The sequence below is a fragment of the Eurypyga helias genome, unplaced genomic scaffold (genome assembly GCF_000690775.1).
Source record: "Eurypyga helias isolate BGI_N326 unplaced genomic scaffold, ASM69077v1 scaffold12795, whole genome shotgun sequence".
NCBI classification, from domain to species: domain Eukaryota; kingdom Metazoa; phylum Chordata; class Aves; order Eurypygiformes; family Eurypygidae; genus Eurypyga; species Eurypyga helias.
The window spans coordinates 12,503-18,753 of record NW_010252147.1 but is presented as its reverse complement, the minus strand read 5'-3'; positions in this window follow the sequence as shown (position 1 = coordinate 18,753).

Genomic DNA, 6,251 nt, shown 5'->3' with positions numbered 1-6,251 from the left:
TTGCAGGGCTCCAGTAAGGAAAACGCTGACAAGAGGTGGGTTATCTGCACAACCACATTCAGGATCCACACAGTGCTTCAGGTGTAAAGATGAAGTTCCAAAGGATTGACAGAGCCACTGTTTAGTCCTACAGGGGAATGTGTAGAAGGTGGAGACCAAATACTCAGACTCATATTGCTCAAAGGTGTGAGATCAGTGAGGCCTTGCGGGTGGATCCTAGGAGGGGAGCCCCATTTCCATTGATCCCTTAGAAATCAAGGTCCTGCAAAAGTTTTACCTCCAACCTGCTTCGGAGGTGAACACGCAGGGTAACACACACTCCCTATGGGCTATATTCAGTCTTCCCAGACGAGAGCCAAGCTGGAGACCTGAGTGTGGTCTCCCACCCAGCTGACCTACACCATCGAGCACTGCACTGCAAAGCAGGCTGCAATGGTAACTTTCATTCTCTTCTCACTTCATTATTTCCCAGTGCAGGCAGTTTTGCACTGCACATTTCATCCCCATCGTCACACCCACTTGCAAGGGTGCACTTGTTGCCTCCCACCACCTTCCCTGGTACAGCTGACTCCATCCCCATGGGGGCACCTCCAGCACCATCCCTTTTTTTTTTTTTTTGCCAGATGCTCTTGCTGCTGCTGACAGTCAATTTGCCCTTGGTTAGCAATGGAAATGCTACCCCCTTCAGGATTCCTCCACACCTTTCCCCTCCCATCAGAACCAGAGAAACTCACACACCACAGGCACTCTCAACACCATGTTGACTGATAAACCCAAAGGATGATGAGCAGGTTACCACAAAAAGCACCCCCACCAAACACTCAGCTGGGGAAAATAATCACGGCTGCATTCAGATGAATACATCTTGATTTACAACACTGGGTCCACACTAATTTGGAGCAGCTGGGGCCAAGCTTGTACAAGACTACTATAAAAAGAGATTCTGCCTACCAGCCCTTCCTCTCTTATAACTCTAACCCATAATTTTGTAAATGATAGATGACCTAAAGGAATTCCTGGGTAGCTGTAAAATGAGAGGGTAAAATGAGAAACAGTTTCATTGTATAGGCTACCACTGGCAAAGAAGTGATTGCACTGGTACTTAAAAAAAAAAAAAAAAGTAAGAAATCTAGAAAGTAACAATAATAATGCATGAATTTCAACATTCAGGAGGCAGCATAATGGCTAATGATTGAATGAAAGGTTACAGTGGACTGCTAATGGCCACCTTTCTCTGAAACAGCATCGCTTGGCAAATTTGGTATTTAAAAGTCTCCCTGAAGACTTATTAAAACTAAAGAAAATGTTCTAGGTTTGAGGAATAATGAGCTCCTCCAAGCTTTTTTCCAAGAGTTAAAGAAAATTGTCCTAACCTTGGCTAAATCTGTTGTGGCACAGGTGAAACTCAGCATCAGCTGTTTTCCTATTAGGTGTCTTCAGATGCTTCTTGTTTGCTTGATCATCTCTGCTTTACTTTATAACATCACTAGTACACTGCAAGGGCGGGAATGGGGTGTATTCAGCACAGCCCAGGCAGAGCAACCCACTGCTGGCTTAACTGATGAATCCATAAAGATTTAATGTACCTTCCCATTTGAGGAAGGAGCCTGAGTGATCAGACATGATGCACGGGGAGAAAAGACAGCCCAGAGCATTTATGTGGCCTGATCCCATTTCTTGTTTAATATTAACAGGAGCATTTTGTGCTTATGTAAGTTAGATACATGCCAAAGAAATTTGAATCAAGGTGTTAATACTTAACGCAAACACGTTCCCTGCTGTTTTGCAAGGTTTAAAAAGGTGATCAAGACTTATTAGGATTAAGGGCTTATTTCAGCTGAATTGATGAGGTGGCATTTGGGTGTAATTTAAGCTAAAAATACAGGGAAGGGATAAGCAGATTTTATTTCTATATAAAATTGTCTCCTCCTCTCCCTTTCTCTGCCATGCAGACATGCGTACGCATTCGCACTTACCCTGAGCACCATTGCCTGGTTTTGGTTTGGGTTTTTTTGTACACCGGGGAAGGTTATTTGGACTGGATCTGCAGTGAAGACAGCGATGCCTTGTTTCTCATCTGACGTACTTAAACACGTTCCCTTCCCACGTCACCTGTGCCTTTTCAGTCTCAAGACACAAAGGCTGATTGTCCGGAGCCACGTTGCTTGAGCCACGCAGGGACCGATTTAGCTCCCACCATCAGCGTTGCTGTTTCGCAGTTGCAATCACTGATATTTCTTGGACTATGTACTGAAATGTGTCCAAACAGTGAAAACTCGAGCTGGAAGAGAGGAGAGGGATGCTTTTCGGTGGAACAATATCGCCATCTCATGGTACAGGTACATCCTTACAAAGTCTGCAGCGATGCTCCCATTCACAGCATTCAAGGTCGTGAGCTCCGAGTTCACGTGAGTCACACTGCAGAAAATCCAGGTAAGTAAGCCAACGAACTCCTCCAGTCTGCTCCCAACCCTAGAGATGGAGGGCCTTTACCAGGATGGGCAGCAAGACAGGGCTTTTGGACACCCACCAGCAACCTCTCGCCTGTCCCGTTTCCCCCGTGACAGTCCTGCTGCTGTCTCCATGCCAGCCCCTGCTCTCTCCACTTCAGAGTTCTTCTGTTAATTCTCATTTTCTCAAGCTTCACTAATAATTTCCCATGCGGCACCATATCAAATGCTTTATTGAACTCTAGATAGATTAGATCTACCAAATTTCCCTTGTCTGGAAAACCAATTATCTTATCAAAGGAAGATGTCAGCACAGTCTGGCACAAACTGCCTTTGGTAAACCTGTGTTGCGCTTTATCTCATTTTTCTCAGTGCCTTTAATTAATGTTTCCTTCAGAATTTGTCCTACAATCTCGTGTATAACTAAAAAACGGGTTAACACATCTGTAGCTTGCTAGCTCATGCTTTTCATTTTCCTTATCTTCCTTTACTTTCCTTATAATCCATTTGCTTGTGGGGGTTCAATCAGTGCCATTTGACCCACAGAACTCATTAGAAATCTCTGCTCTCCTCTCTGCACACCATGTGCCGATTGTCCCCAAATGGGATGGAGATTTCCCCAGCCCCACAGGCTTCATCTGCGTCCTGCTTTCACCGCAGACACAGTTGCTTTTATTACCCACCTCCTATTCCAACTAGCTGTCTGCCTTCACTCCCCAGTCCACATCACCTTTACCAATAAAACTAGTTATCTGTCTAATCTGGAAGGAATGCTTTGATTACCCTTTAGCCTGGTCCTGCTTTTGTGGGATGGCTGTCCCCCTTTCTGCCTACGTTTATATATTTCACTAAGGAAACTTCCAATGATTTTCTTTTTTCCGATACGAATGCATGGTCATGCTGTCTGGCTTTAGCCCTCCCCTCACTTTGTAGGCTTACCTTTCTGCTGCCCTGACATTTTTGTCCATCCCTGTCATCTTAACCATTGTTAACGGTTGACTTGGTGATCTTAAAGGTCTTTTCCCACCTAAAAGATTCTATGAGCTCTCCATCCACATTCTCTGATTCAGAGATGACCGAATGGTTTGGGTTGGAAGGGACCTTTTAAAGGCCATGTGGTCCAACCCCCCTGCAGTGAGCAGGGACATCTTCAACTAGTTCAGGTTGCTCAGAGCCCCATTCAGCCTGGCCTTGAATGTTTCCAGGGATGGGGCATCTACCACCTCTCTGACCAACCTGTGCCAGTGTGTTCTCCTTTATATCTAGTCTGAATCTACCCTGTTTCAGTATAAAACCATAACCCCTTGTCCTGTTGCTACACATTCTATTTAAACATCTGTCCCCATCTTTCTTACAGGCTCCTTTTAAGATCTGGAGCCTATCTCGGTCTCTCATATGAGCACAGATTTCCAAGGAGTGGGAGCAAAAGGCAAGAAGGGATGGCTGCAAGTTGTACATACAGGACAGATCTTAAAGGCTCAGAGACACCTCTGCAACTCCGAAACAATTGCAAAAAACATTCTTACCCTTGGGAGAGAAGAGATCCTCCTCTAAATATGCCGGTGCAGAGTGTTGCTCGTTGGAAGGTCTCATGCTGTCTCTGCTGTCACGACACACAAGTAGTCAGCAGAGTCAACAAGGGCAAGTTCCCTTTGAATTTTAGCCACCAAAATGCAATTTTTCCCATCAGATTATGACATGGTGTGACTGAAATGAAATGAAGGTAAAACATAAATGACTGCTTCCCCCACTCCATTGCAACAGACCAAGGGTCTGCAACTTGCAGAATTATTCCACATTATTGCAAAGAACAATCCTGAATTCTGGATAGGAATATGCTGAGATCATAGTGTGGTGGTGGAGCAGCTTGCCATCACACCGGGGCCGTAAGTTTAAATTATCCCTAGCATTTGTATTAAATGTCCCCTTCAGCTGTCAATGGGTACTCGCTCACATAGGCTGGGGAGCTGAAGATGCTCACAGTGATACTCTCTGCCATTGTGCATGCTTTATAGAAAAAAAAAAAAGGAAAATGCAGCCTTCCTAACAGTCTGCTAGTTTTGTTTTGGCAGATGCTCAACCAAATGTTGTGTTTTGGCATGGTGGGATCCCATCTTTTTTGAATCCATCCTATTGGACTCATGTCAAAATATGCTGACAACTAGGTTGGAAAGTCTTGTGTTTTTCTAATTTTCTATATTACAATGCCATGGCAGCTCTTTGCATGGGAGCATCATGTTGATCATGTGAAAATGGGGGTCAGGATGGGGCCTGATAGAGGCAGTGAGTGGACTTGCTGATCACAGTGGGGAAGAAATAACTAGGGAGAAGAGGGACTCATTAATTCTACTATAAACCTTTCTGTGATGGCAGGGGAGACCTGGAATGGAATGGATGGCACAGTCACTGGAATGCCTCCCAGGCAGCTCTGCAACCCCTTCTGCCTTTTCTCCTCTCTCCAGGCTGTCAGCTAGCTGGAGGAAAGCCATCTATCACGGCCCATCCGCTCTATCCACTAGTTATCCAGATTTAGCTTGCAAGTGCATAATTTATGGTCAGTTGGTTCATCTCCTCTGCTCTTTGTCAATGCACAGCATTTTATGGACAAGCTTGTCAGAATAAAGGCTGCAGTTCTGAAGGTGCTCACGAGCAGGGAAGGCCCCACCTCCAAAGTACACCATCCAAGGAGGCAGACTTGGGCCATGGGAACAAGCGGGCTCATAGGTGTCGATAAGGGCTCTGGAGCAAACAGCCTGGTCGTCCTCCTCTGCAATCTTTGGATCAGGAAGCCATTCTGCCGCGATTTGTTTTGCTTTCCTTCCTCTCTTCATAGGATAAAGCAGGCAGAAAGTGTGAAGCTGTTATTAGAGACAGAGCTCCAATAAATCAAGAAAAACCTCAGAAGCATGAGTCGTGCCCCAAACTAAATTTACCTGAAAAAAAAACTGGTAGTGTTATACACAACCTTATAATGACTTTATTTCTGTTATGATTGTTGCTGTTGTTCTGGTTAATACCTTTCTCACTTAAAAAAAACTTAACACAACCCTGTAGCAACCACTACAGAATTATTATTTGCTTGTATTATTCTTTAGGTGGTTCTTGTGCTGGAGGCTGTAAGTAGTTACAATCGCTCAGTACATAATAGAGAAATTCATTCCAATAATAATAATAACATTTATTATTTTTGAAATATGAATCTGATGAATTCATGAATATAGAAAGGTCTTGTTGCTGGCTGTCCACAAAATGGTAATAAGATCAAGCATCATTTTCTGATAGGCTTTTCCCGTAGATTTCTAATGCACTAACTCCAGACATGCATCCATCACTGCTCAGCTCCCGGCCTTGCTGTCTGCTTGGATCCACCTTCTCGCAACCACAGCGGGATCGGGCATGTCTGCCCACGCTTTGGTGCAGGCAGCGTTTTCCCTCTGGTATTATTCAGGGGCCGGCATCAGCTGCTCTGTCCCCATTGAGCAGGGGAGGGCAGGGGTCAATGTGGGGCAGATCAACCTGCTCAGGGCAATGTACTAACAGAGCATTCCTCTTTTTTTAGGGGCTGGGAGCTCTGTGAGGTCCAGCAAAACCAGGCTTGCAGCAGCAGGTAGGACCTGGGTGGATTTGCTCTGGACCACCCCGCTCACACATGAACAGCCCGCAAATTGCTGATAGGCACTGCTTGGTGGGGGTTTTGCCTCGCTGGGGCTGCAGGATTGACACAGTCTGAATCTCAGTGGCTGAAATGTGATCTGTAGCATGTAAACTGCCAGTTTACACTGGCTCTGGTCAGGGGTAACA